The following is a 13,250-nucleotide window of genomic DNA, read 5'->3' as shown; positions in this document are numbered from 1 at the left end:
CATTAGGGTTTTTTCTTCCCTTCAATATACTCTGGTTAATAATTTAAAGTATCTGGGCTCCTCTTGAATTTTTGAAAATTGGGTTAATTCACTTAAGTTTGAAGTGCACGGTATGATTCAGATTGATCCTAGGAGAAGTTTCAGAACAGAAAAAACAAAATCCTAGACACAATTTTATAGTACAAAAACACAAATCTCCTTAACAGATTAATATTTTGCTGCCAACAAGCACCTTCAAAAATTTGGTGAATGTTGTCTGCAATTCCAGCTTCTTTTTACACATTTATATTATATCAATTAATAAATTATGCAAACTTTTTTCTAGATAGCTACAAAAGTCCCTTCTAAACTTAGGATGTTAAGATAGTAGTGTCACTTTATACTTGTCCTGCTGTCACCTCTTGAGAAAATAAATCTGAATGCAAAACTTTTAAATGTTCTGATACATTTCACGAAGTTATAAAGCATTTACTCAACATCAGGAGTTTTACATATGTTCACCAAATTCATGTTTGTTTCTTTTACCCTGACTTGCCGTATCCCTAAAACTCGGCTGTTTATTTGGTACAGAGAAAATAACAACACTCTTGGAAAATTGTTGTGAGGTTTAAATAAGCTGTCATATATAATGCTCTTACCACAGTGTATGCTCATGATAATCCCTCAGTAGATGCTGGCTCTAGTTAGTAATATTTAAATATTTTTTCAAAGCTTTTCTATATTATGCCTATCTCCCCCTTTCATACTAAAGGTCCCTATACTTTGAGTCTGTCCTTCATCGTCGGCCTAAACCACACCCACCATAATGCATAATTTAAGTGTGGACACACCTCCGTATACTATACACATGATAGTCTCCTTCTCCTCAGCTGACCCTTAAATACTGCAACCCATAACCCCAGTGAGTTATGCCCCAAATAAAGTAGGAGCCAATGAAGACTAGATGTCAAAACTATAAATAAACTCTACATGTGCTATATTTGCTTAAGAAGATGGTTCATGGCACATGGCTCAGAAGAATGCTGCTATGTGATATGCAGATCTACAATTGGTTACCAAAATATTAAACACCTGTCTTTTTTTTTTTTTCCAGAAATACTACATGGAAATTAAAAGTGAAAATAGCCCTAGTGGGTTTGGCTTAGTGGATAAAGCATCGGCCTACAGACTGAAGGGTCCTGGGTTCAATTCTGGTCAAGGACACGTACTTCGGTTGCAGGCTCAGTCCCCAGCCCCTGTTTGGGGCATGTGCAGGAAGCAACCAATTGATATGTCTCTCTCCCCATCCCTTCCACTCTCTCTAAAAATCAATGGGAAAATATCCTCAGGTGAGGAGTATAAAAAAAAAAGTGAAAATAAGTATCTTAGAAATACCAAAGGGGCCCTACATTCTAAGTATAGTATAAAATATTTCAACCTATGTCAAATGCCAGATACTTCACACAAACCATAGATCCAAGAGGCAAAAGCTGTATTAGATGAAGTCAAAGGTGCCCTCACATTGTGCCACAGATTTTACAGCAAATGATTTAAATGATTCTCTTCTCCACATCTGTTCCTTTGCTTTACTGAGCTTTAAAGGCAAGCATATGGTAAATATGACAATAATCCAATTTCTAATGCCAATAATCATAGTGAAATAAAATACACAATACCAAAAAAATAAATAAATAAAATATACAATTCTATTCTTTCCACCTTTTCAATGTAATATAATGAAATAGAGCTAGGTACCACTTAGTATGAAGCAGGAGGTCTTATGTAAAATTCAATTAATAGTATCAATATAATTGATACAATTATACACAAACTATAATATATCAATAAAGGCCTCTACTCCATAAAGCCCTTAGGATCCCTCTCAAACTCACAAACATTTGAGGGAAAGGACTTCTCTCAAAAGGCCTCAGTAGCAGGAACCACTTGGCCAAAGGGTTTTAATAGAGAACAATGCTGAAACTGTTGTTTGAAGCTATAGTAACAGCCCCTACTTAAGTCAGTCAACCACAGAATGTTTACAGAGTCTTTTAAGACTGTTATGGATCAAAAAGCACTACCTGGCCCAGCTGACATGGCTCAGTGGTTGAGCGTCGACCTATATTCCCGGTCAGGGAATAAGCCCAGGTATGCAGGAGGCAGCAGATCAACGATTCTCTCTCATCATTGATGTTTCTATCTCTCTCTCCCTCTCCCTTCCTCTCTGAAATCAAGGAAAACGTATTTTTAGAAAACCACTATCTGCATTTGCAATATTAACTCTATTTTATCCTATAAATTTTCATAAGGCTAAGCACGAATCAATCAGCTTGCCTGGATGTATTCTCTGGTTTTGACATAAGAGAAGGAGAATTCTAGGCCTAGGCCAATGGACAGTCCTGACAGAGTTCTGGACGATGCCACAAAAATAGCTGACATTCTTAGAAGTCTCAATAAAGAGCTCATAAATCTCCTACGTACAAAAATCTAGGGCTGGCAGAGGGAGAGTTCTCAACATAGCAAAATAAAAGGTGAACTGCCTACAAAGCTGGACTGAGAAGCCCAGACAATATCCTATCAGCATGGGGAGCCATCCATTAAAAGGTTTGTACTGTGCTAAAATGAATGGAAGTACTTCAGGAACATTAATCTAACCGTGAGTTAGGTCCATCAAAGGCATGTGTGCGCATGCGCACGTTTGCTTCCTGCGTGGGAAGGGTGTAGAGGGGGTGTGGAGAGTGAGTGTGGCCTGGTAGGAGTAGGAGTGTAGTATGTGTGTCGGGGAACAGGAAACAAAAGAAGGTAGACCAATTAGGATGCTGTGTCAATAATTCAGATAAGAGTTGTTCAAGCTTTAAACCAAGGACTTGGAAGTGGAAAGAAGAAATGCATTCAAAGTCAACAATGTGAAGATTTTTTTAACACAGAAGTAGAAAGGAAAAAAAATCAAAGGTAAAATATGAGGTTTGGGGCTAGATCACTGGGTTATTGCCATAAACTGAAAAGAGGATGTCAAGAGAAATAGTTAAGACTTAAAAAGTTGAATTCATTTTAGACATACTGAGTTTGGAGTGACATAAGACATCCAATCGCAGCCAGCCCTGGTGGCAGGTATGGTGGAAAAAGTACCAATGACACTAGAAAAAGTATTAGATAAAATTTTCCTGACAGGTGATTAAATTATCTTCAAAAACAAGTTTATTAAGCTATTTTTTACATAGGCATACCTATTCAGAGTACTTCTAATCTCAGCATTGTTTACTGTAAGGTTAAACTGTGCTTATGAACACATAAATATTAAATAACAGACCACCAAATGCAGTTCTGGCGAACAGTGACAAAGTGTGTATCACATTATTTGGCTTTGAGTATTGTTCTTACATTGATTGGCTTTTTTAAAAATATATATTTTATTGATTTTTTACAGAGAGTTAGAAACATCGATGAGAGAGAAACATCAATCAGCTGCCTCCTGCACACTCCCCACTGGGTGTGTGCCCGCAACCAAGGTACATGCCCTTGACTGGAATTGAACCTGAAACCCTTGAGTCTGCAGGCCGACACTCTATCCACTGAGCCAAACCGGTTAGAGCATTGATTGGCTTTTTTTCTTTGCAATTATTCTAGGAGGAAGACCACACTGTTTGGATCAAGGATATACTGGTAAAGGCTGGGCTAGTGAAAGAGGAACATTTCTTAGATTAAAAAGTTTCACTTGATTGCTTCCTGATATTTTATGGTTTTATACAAAACCACCTGAACCAAAAACAATCTTAACTTTTAATTCACATTATTTCTGGCAGCAACGTGACAAACTCCATCAGGGACTGAAAAAGACAGCAGCTCTCATAAGTATCAAGTTCCTCCTTAATCATTTTAAAGAAAAGCATAACTACTTCCTTTTTTATCTATAACTAAAATTAGGAAGCATATTGCTTATAGAAAGCAAATTCATGAAGAAGCTTAACAAATACTTAGTACAAAATTTTGATCCAGAAATCAAAATGGCTACTCTTTGCAGTAAATTCTGTGGCAGTCTTTCCTGTATTATCTCATACCTAGGAAGTACAATTTGTACAAATAAAAAGTAACCGCTGGCTCATTAGTAGTGATAAATGCACCATACTAAAGTAAAATGTGAACAATAGGGGAAACTGGGCAAGTGTGTAGGCACTTTCCATGCTATCTTTGTAACTTTTCCATCAATTTAAAACTACCTTAAAATAAAAATGTTCTTTTGGGGGAGGGGGAGTAGAGGAATCACTGTACTTCTTTTTACTTAAAGATCACATTTTGCTTAATATTATAAACCTAGCATTTGTTCAATAAATATGCATTGAACAAATGGGTGCTCAGCCCTATATCATTTGCAAAGATAACTGAGACCTGATGACAAAGAACCCACTTCCCTCTAACTTCCAAGCTCCCACAGCCCAGGAACTTAACGTCCAGGAGAGAAAAAATAAGACTTGGGACGCTGTAAGAGCAATACACAAAAAACACACAAAGCAATGTCTTTCTTTTTCTAATGGGCCCCTAGAACTCCTCTGTCAGGCTACCTCTTCCTCTGGCCCCGGATTAAATCTAAAACAGGCCCAAATTGTGTGCCAGGTATTGGATAATAAAAAGTCCCTAAAAATAGCCTCAGTTCAGTAATTAAATACCCAGTCCACGTAAAAACCAAAGTCTGGACTTCATTCAAAGTTCAGCATTGCCTCCCCTTGCTCTGGCCTGCTGCAGGCACAGAGCCTGCAGTGTGTCTGGGGCAGGAGGGCAGGCTCACTTCCTCTCTTCCCTTAGACAGCAGATCTCCCCAGCCTCCTAATAACGGATAAGCAGTTGCTTCTGACCCCCTTAGGGGAGATAAAGGGGCAGCGAAAGTCATAACTGCCCTGCAAATATCTGGTTGGTTTGCTGTGCATATGATCAAAGCTGACTGCTCATCCTTGACAAGCATGAATGCACCTTCTCTGGACGGTCACATACAATGTCACAGAACACCTCCCGCAGTGGGAAACGGTTCCTTCCCATCCACGTCCTCTCCTCTGTCACTGGCTATATCAGCCAGCTCCTTCCCTTTAGATTTCTCTGGCAGGCCTGACACACGGTCCCCTTGCTCCCCAAGATCCAGGGCACACATGTGAGGCTCTCTTTGCCACCTTCTCAGTGGGATGGGGGTTGACGGCACACTAGCCTCATCATCTCCTATTTCCAAGTCTCCTTTCAGCCTCAGCAGCCTCATTGACAGGCTGGAGGTGGGTGTTGAGCTGGCATCCCCAAACCTTGTTCCTCACCCTGCCCTGAGCAAGTCCTGCTTAGGAGGTATAGCACCGTTCTTTGGACCATGAGAGTGATGAGCACTTAGGACCTCAGCTCAAATAGAAGCCCATTTTATTATCCTCCTGACACTATAACACAGATAGAAAATAAGAGCCATAACAATAAAAACACTGTGTAGTTTCAGAACAGGATGCTGCTTCTAGCTTAGGGGATGGGGACAGGCTGGATCAAAGGCCTGTCTTGGGCCAGACCTTAAACTTGTGGAAAACAGGAGTGGAGATGAGGCAGAGGGAGAGGGACACATCCACTGAAAGATACAGCCTCCTTCAGGCCTCATCTGTGGCTTCTTCCTTCAGATAGTAGGAATAAATACATGAAAATCTATTTTAACTGGCAGTATTTATTCTTATTCCAGTGATTCGTGAGCTACCAACCCTTGTAAATGAGTGCCCCAGATGGCTTCTTGTTTTGTTCACTTTTCAGTTCCAACTCTGCTGACAGATAAGCTCAGAAATCAGTTAGACCTAGATTCAAAAATTGTCAATTATGAGTTATGTGACCTTGAGTAAGTCACATTATCTCTTCCACATCTGTCAATGTGATAATAACACTGACAACATCATAGGCCGGTGCCAAAATTAAATGGACATATGTATAAATCATAGTATGTGGAATATAATAAAATGCCTATAAATCTTGACTACTATATTTTTATTACTGCTATTATCATCATTATTATTAAAAATACTAAAAATTATATTTCTCCTGGAATCATAAAATGTTAGACTTGACAAAGACTGGACTTACAAATCATTTAGTAAAATTCATTTTAATTAATTTCCCAATTTTTAATTCAATCAAAGTTTGAGAGATAGCTTTTGTCACTGTCAACACTGAGCCCCAACATGTAGTACTTAGAACACCAGAGTATTTATCCTTACGATCTATTGGGAAGTCAGAATGTTAAGAAAAATTGTAATAAAAGGTGTGGAAAAACCAATCTAAAAAAGAATCCAGATGGAGAGACAATTACTTCTCATGCCAGAAGGGGATGAATCTGGGACAGTTACATGGATCAAGTGGAATCTGAGCTGGGCCCTGAAGGTAAGTAGGAATCTGCCAAGTGAACAAAGGGAGAAGAGAATCCTAGCAAAAAATAAAAATAAAAAGCAATTAAAGGCATACTTTTAGCTATTAGGTCAAACCTTCTTGTTAATTAATCTAAGATGTGGCCTTTAAACCTTTCCCAAATATCTATTTTACCAGTTATAAATTAAACTAGAGGCCCAGTGCACGAAATTCGTGCACGGGGGTGTGTTTCCCTCAGCCCAGCCTGCACCCTCTCCAATCTGGGACCCCTAGAGGGATGTCCGACTGCCCATTTAGGCCCGATCCCAGTAGGATCGGGCCTAAACGGGCAGTCGGACATCCCTCTCACAATCCCTCTCACAATCCAGGACTGCTGGCTCCCAACTGCTTGCCTGCCTGCCTTCCTGATTGCCCCTAACCCCTTCTGCCTGCCAGCCTGATCACCCCTAACCACTCCCCTGCCAGCCTGATTGATGCCTAACTGCTCCCCTGCCAGCCTGTTTGCCCCTAACTGCCCTCACCTGTAGGCCTGGTCACCCACAACTGCCCTCCTCTGCCAGCCTGGTCACCCCTAACTGCCCCACCACCCCCACCGCAGGCTTGATCGCTCCCAACTACCCTCCCTTGCAGGCCTGATCCCTCCTAACTGCCCTCCCCTGCTGCCATCTTGTGTCCACAGGGGACAGCAATCTTGTGTGTTGGAATGATGGTCAATTTGCGTATTACTCTTTTATTAGATAGGATAGAGGCCTGGTGCACGGGTGGGGGCCAGCTGGTTTGCCCTGAAGGGTGTCCCGGATCAGGTTGGGGGTTACCTTGGGGCGTGGGGCAGCCTGGGCGAGGGGCCTGTGGTGATTTGCAGGCCGGCCACGCCCCCCAGTGACCCAAGCGGAGGCCCTGGTATCTGGGATTTATGTATCTTCTATAATTGAAACTTTGTAGCCTTGAGTGGAGGCGTGGGCCCACCAGGGTGTGCGGAAAGCGTGGCTTCCTCCATTGCCAGGGAAACCCAAGCCTCCTGCTCGCTCCGTGGCCGCAGCCATCTTGGTTGGATTAATTTGCATATTCACTCCTGATTGGCTGGTGGACATGGCTTGTGGATGTAGCGGCGGTACGGTCAATTTGCATATTACTCTTTTATTATATAGGATAAGTAATGGGGATGTATGTACAGCATGGTGACTAGAGTTAATACTACCATATTGCATATTTTAAAGTTGCTAAGGGACTAGATCTTAAATATTCTCATCACGCACAAAAAATCTGGAGAAGCCACAGTTCAGTCACCAACAAATAGCTTTTTGTCCACGCTCAGGAGCTGCACACCCTCAAGGTGACTGGCCAGGAGACTGTGGCCCAGATCAAGGCTCATGTAACCTCGCTGGAGGGCGTTGCTCCAGATCAAGTCGTGCTCTTGGCAGGCACGCCCCTAGAGGATGAGGCTGCCCTGCGCCACGTGGGGTGGAGGCTCTGTCCACTCTGGAAGTAGCCAGACACATGCTCGGAGGTCACGTCCATGGTGCCCTGGCCCATGCTGGAAAAGTAAGAGGTCAGATCCCCAAGATGGCCAAAAAGGAGAGAAAGAAGACTGGTTGGGCCAAGCAGCAGATGCAATACAACAGACACTTTGTCAACGTTGTGCCCATCTTTGGCAACAAGAAGAGCCCCAATGCCAACTCTTCAGGACTTTGTGGTCCTGGCTCTCTAATAAAGCCACATAGCCCAGGACAAAAAACAATATCTGTAAGTATGTATGGTGATGGACGTTAAGTTGACTTATTGTGGTGATCACTTTACAATATATACAAATATCGAATCATTGTGTTGGACACCTGAAACGAATATAATGTTATATGTCTATACTTCAATAAAATTTTGATTAATTAATTAATTTAATTTAATAAAATACTTGCTTTCTGAATACTTACTTGACAGTATTTCAAGCAATGTTAAATTAAATGAAAAATACAGATAACATGAATACACGGTCCTACATAAATGTTCTGACTATTATAATTTGGATATTCTAATTATAAATAACTCAAGGCACTTTTACAGTAATTCAAATTTGAATATGACCTTTACTTAAGCAGCCCCTTTACTATGCAGCTAATTTTACAATTCCCTCAGATAATTGCTTAAGAAAGTTTTGCTGGAGCTTATTTTGCTAGTCAAGTTCTGTGGAAATCTAAGGGGTGATTTTAAGCAATCATCTGGCCTCTTTACCACTCTGTCCTCTTCCCATTCCAATGCTGGAGGGGGGGAAAAGTTGACGTTTCATTCAACATTCCCACATTCTTTTGCTTGGATTGCTACATCAAAAAAAAAAAGTGTGTATCTAGTTAAGATCAGAGATTTTACCAACTTTTTAGATTTACTAGTCTATTACCAGCTTTAAGAAAATATAGACTAAAAGAAGGCAAGTATCTTAGTTCAGATTAAGCACACCTCAAAGTTATATGAAAAAAAGCTATTAAATTAATGTTAAATGAGAAAAAAATCTTCCAAATATTCTAATAGATGTATTCTTAAATTACAATAGGAAATGAATGAGAACCACCACATGGTAGTAAAGGGTTTATCACAATTTATAATCTTTCAAAGATGAGACAGAAGCAGGCATCATAGCTAACTGTGGTCTCCCTGCCATGGCCACCTTATATGTGCTGGTATATTTGGGCCTCACAAACTTTATTAAATCCAAAAACTCTCTACAGAGTGCTTCCTATGTGCATGGTACCATGCTACATGCTATAGGGAATATAAAAATAAATTATATGATGCAGCAGCTCTCCTGGAGGGGGAATTTCATATATACGGCCACAGAATACCAAAAATGATAAACCCTAAAAAACATGATGCCACTAGCAGAGATTACAATTTCTGGAAGGATCATGCAGGAAGAGGCATAAGAGCTAGATTTTGAAAGAAAAGCAGGATTTCACTGGGCAGAACTGGGAAGAACACTACATGAACAAATGCAAAGAAAGAGGAGTGAGAAGAATGTATTTGAAGAATCCAAGTTACACATTTTGGCAGAGACAGAATAGGCCAAAGAGCCTCGGTCTGAGAAATTCCTCAGTGGCAAACTAAGAAGTTAATGCCAAAAGCTTCCGGAAAGGGGTGGAGGGTGAGCACTGGGCAGGGCAGTGGAAACAGGAATGGAAAAAAAAACACAAAAAATAACTTCTCTTATTTGAGAGACACTTGACCCCAGAGAAGTTCAAATGAATGAGGACCGCCACTACTCACCAGCTGCCGCTAGCCTTCTAACTCCACGGCCTTGCAAATTCAGAGAGCCGTAGAAGTAGTCAAAGTGATGTAGTTAATTTATTATGTTCATAAGCATGGAGTCAGCATTCGTTTTAGATCTTAAAAAGTATGAATTTTTTTTTAGAGTGCTACTTTTAATAGGTAATCAACAAAATGTCCATGTAGGTGTCCTACCTTTTGTAATTGAAACTACATGGGTCTCAAGTGAAGATTTGGTGAGACAAATAAGCAAGACATTTAGAAGTATTTAATGCAACCTGAAATGCAGATACTTTATTTTCAAGAAGATAATAAGAGGAATCATAAGCAGGTCACTATTATAGATTCCTGGAACATAATCGGACATAACAAAGAGTTTCAAATAACCTCACACAATTAGGCCTTGTGAGGTCCTTGTGAATTCTACCCAACAATAATTTAAGTCACGTCTAATATAGTGGAACATGCCGATGCCAAGAAGACAGGAAGAGTACAACGAGTCCAAGAAAACATAAAAGCAGGAAATCGGTCAGGAAGAAGGAGAGGACAAATTCTAGAGAAGAAATGTAGCACATATAAGAGGTGAACAAGGCCTTTAGAAAATGGAACTTGAATGAATACAGAATGCAAAGCAGTAGGAATGATTTAAGCAGATTTCTACCTGGTTATCATTAAGAGCCTAACTTTAGATATTCCAAGGTCAACAAACAAAAACATCTTTCTACATTCACAATTTAGATGTGTGCTTATCAACAGAAACCCTACCTAAGCTAAACTTAGGAAGGAAAGTTTCAAAAAGCCAAACACTCTAAATTGGAAGCAGAAACATTAGCCAAAAGTAATCACAAACTAGGTCTAAATAGAGAGTTGGCATTTGCCCTCAGTCAACAGAAAGTAGCTACAATTTTACTGTAACATAATCTATGTTAACATTTAATTTATATAACTAAATATGTATATATTTACGTTTTCTTCGCTGTTAAAGCTAGTTATTAAGTTGCAGGTAAATATGTCAGTAAATTTCCATATAACTTATTTCCAAAAGAATGTAGCATTATAACATGTATATTTCCCTCAGTTATTATAGCAGTAAAAATACAGGAAGCACTGTTTTTTTAACAAGAGGTGGTTTGTTAGGACTACTGCCTTGCTACAGAAGTTATATTTAAGGAAGAGAGAGTTTTCTCTTAAAAAAATGTTTAAGTCAGTAAAAAGAAAGGAGATTGAATAACCAAGGTGGAGGGGAACAAAGCAGGGGAAGACATCAATCAATTCCAGATATTAATTATTCTACCGATCCTCGGTACTGACGGCTCAGGAAGAAAGACTTCTCTATGAGACTATAAAAAAACTTCCATGATACAGTGACTCCACAGCTACATTTTCTGTTGAGTCTCTATTTTAAGGCCTTTCTAGTATAATTCCTTTTGGCAGGGTCCTTGCTTTATTTTTATAACACAGGTTTTATTCTCTCTCAATAAAAATTAATTTTAGCCCGGCTGGCGTGGCTCAGTGGTTGAGCATCGACCTATGAACCAGGAGGTCACAGTTCAGTTTCCGGTCAAGGCACATGCCCAGGTTGCAGGCTTGATCCCCAGAGGGGTGTGTGCAGGAGGCAGTTGAATGACGTTTCTCTCTCATCAGTGTTTCTATCTTTCTATCTTTCTATCTTTCTCTCCCTCTCTCTTCCTCTCTCTCTAAAATAAAATAAATTAATTTCCTAGCAACACTGATATGAAATTCTAAAGTATTCATCAGGTAAGAAGTACTAGTTCAACTTCTTACCTGATGGGACAAACACCTACACAGGCTTGGAAGCCGTCTTGTACAGTCCAATGTCTGGTAATTACCACAAAAGGCTTTTGATCTCCAAAAACCTCATGAAACGGAAAACATCCCCAGATCAAAAATCTTTAAGCAAAAGTAGAAAAAAATAAATATCTGCAAAACACTAACTTTTAAGTACCCATGTATACCAGCATTATTAAAACAGAATTTTGAAGACAGGTCATGAGCCTTACACTCCTGGAGCTTGAGCCTGGTTTTCTTCTGTGTTTATACCTCACTGGGATCGTACGTTAGTCCTACATTCACTCTCTCCAATTACTTCCTCATCAACACCACTCTCCTCACTGGTCTCACTCATCTTTGCATCCACTTCAGCATTTCCAACAGTGCTTTATTCACGCTCTAACTAAAAAACCTTTAAAGCATACTGCGCATGTCTGTTCGCTTTTACTGTGTTGGTTAGAGGAGCAAAAAGAAAATTATAAATTACTTTTCTAATAATAATTAATTTAGTAAATTATTCATCAATTTCTAATGTACTTTGGGAAACAATCCTCTAACAATTTATCAACAGGAAGAAGGGCTGAAATAAGGAAGAGACTGTACAAGCATGAACCATAAAAATAAAGTCAGGGAGTAAGTACTTAACACTTGGTGTAATATTATATAAAACTTGGTATTTAATAATTTGGTGGCATATTCTCTACAAGGATAAACACACAGGACATAATATGCAGCCTTTATTACTGGGGTGCTTCTGTACTGTGGGGTTTGTGTGTTTATTAAGGTTTTTTTGGGGGGGAAGGCAAGAAATAAAGCAAGCAAAGCTCTCCCATTGCAGTATATATGCTTCATCTCAAGAGACAGATCACAAACATGTAACTATTTTTTTACATTCTTCACCAATTTCTGATGGGAGCCATCAAAGCATACTTTTAAAGATAAAAAAAAACTGAAAAATTTACCTATGAAAAATTTCACGTTTTGTATACCATCCCCCGCATGTTTCTGCTCCATCCTTACTTTTAAAAATTATGTATAGCCGAAACAGGTTTGGCTCAGTGGATAGAGCGTCGGCCTTCGGACTGAGGGGTCCCGGGTCCGATTCCGGTCAAGGGCATGTGCCTTGGTTGCGGGCACATCCCCGGTGGGGGGTGTGTAGGGGGCAGCAGATCGATGTTTCTCTCTCATCGATGTTTCTAGCTCTCTATCCCTCTCCCTTCTTCTCTGTAAAATATCAATAAAATATGTTTTAAAAAATTATGTATATAATAATAAATACTGGAAAACTGGTGTGGCATTCACGGAGCCGGTTCTATATAAAATTTTTCTTGAAAAGCAAGTAAGTCTAGAATTAATACATAATGATTTCATTTAGCTCTGAATAAAAACAATCCTTTGATAAGCTAAAAGACCCTAGGTATAGAATCAGGGATCGAACATAACAGAAATGAAAATATAATAGACAATCGAGGAACAATTTTCTTCTGAAATGGATTTTGGTGGCATAATTCCCTGGATTAGCTCATTTGTCCATTTCGAAATGGAGTCACCTGCTTCTGAGGCAATATTACAAAACCCGGTGCCTTCTAGGACCAACGCTTGAGACAAACATCTTCAGGGCAGACGGAGGGGGTGGTAGATAGGAGAATGCGAGCTGTCACGAAGAACCCCTTCGTCACACATTTCCTATGGCTCCCTGTTTCCACCCTGAACGGCTTTGGTCTTTAGAGGCTGACTTTCAGTAAGATGATGACGACGGGAGCCCCACTGCCTAAAAATCCATGCATTCTACAGATAAGAATAAATTAATTATGGAAACTGTCACTGTTGAATCACCCAACTATCACAAAATCTCATACAGC

At 39.8% G+C, this 13,250-nt stretch overlaps 1 protein-coding gene and 1 pseudogene across 5 annotated transcripts in view; one reads left to right on the top strand and one right to left on the bottom strand.

Moving 5' to 3' along the window:
- The window catches only part of TBC1D4 (TBC1 domain family member 4), a 205,028-nt gene that overhangs the window by 137,465 nt on the left and 54,313 nt on the right, over positions 1–13,250 (bottom strand). The gene's annotated exons all lie outside the window — the stretch shown is intronic.
- LOC308243274 (ubiquitin-like FUBI-ribosomal protein eS30 fusion protein) lies at positions 6,274–8,115 on the top strand (annotated as a pseudogene). The gene is made up of 2 exons: positions 6,274–6,360; positions 7,643–8,115. The product of its transcript is annotated as a ubiquitin-like FUBI-ribosomal protein eS30 fusion protein (transcript).

This window comes from Plecotus auritus, assembly GCF_963455305.1.
Source record: "Plecotus auritus genome assembly, chromosome: 3".
Lineage (NCBI taxonomy): Eukaryota > Metazoa > Chordata > Mammalia > Chiroptera > Vespertilionidae > Plecotus > Plecotus auritus.
This window is presented reverse-complemented; position numbering and strand designations above follow the sequence as displayed.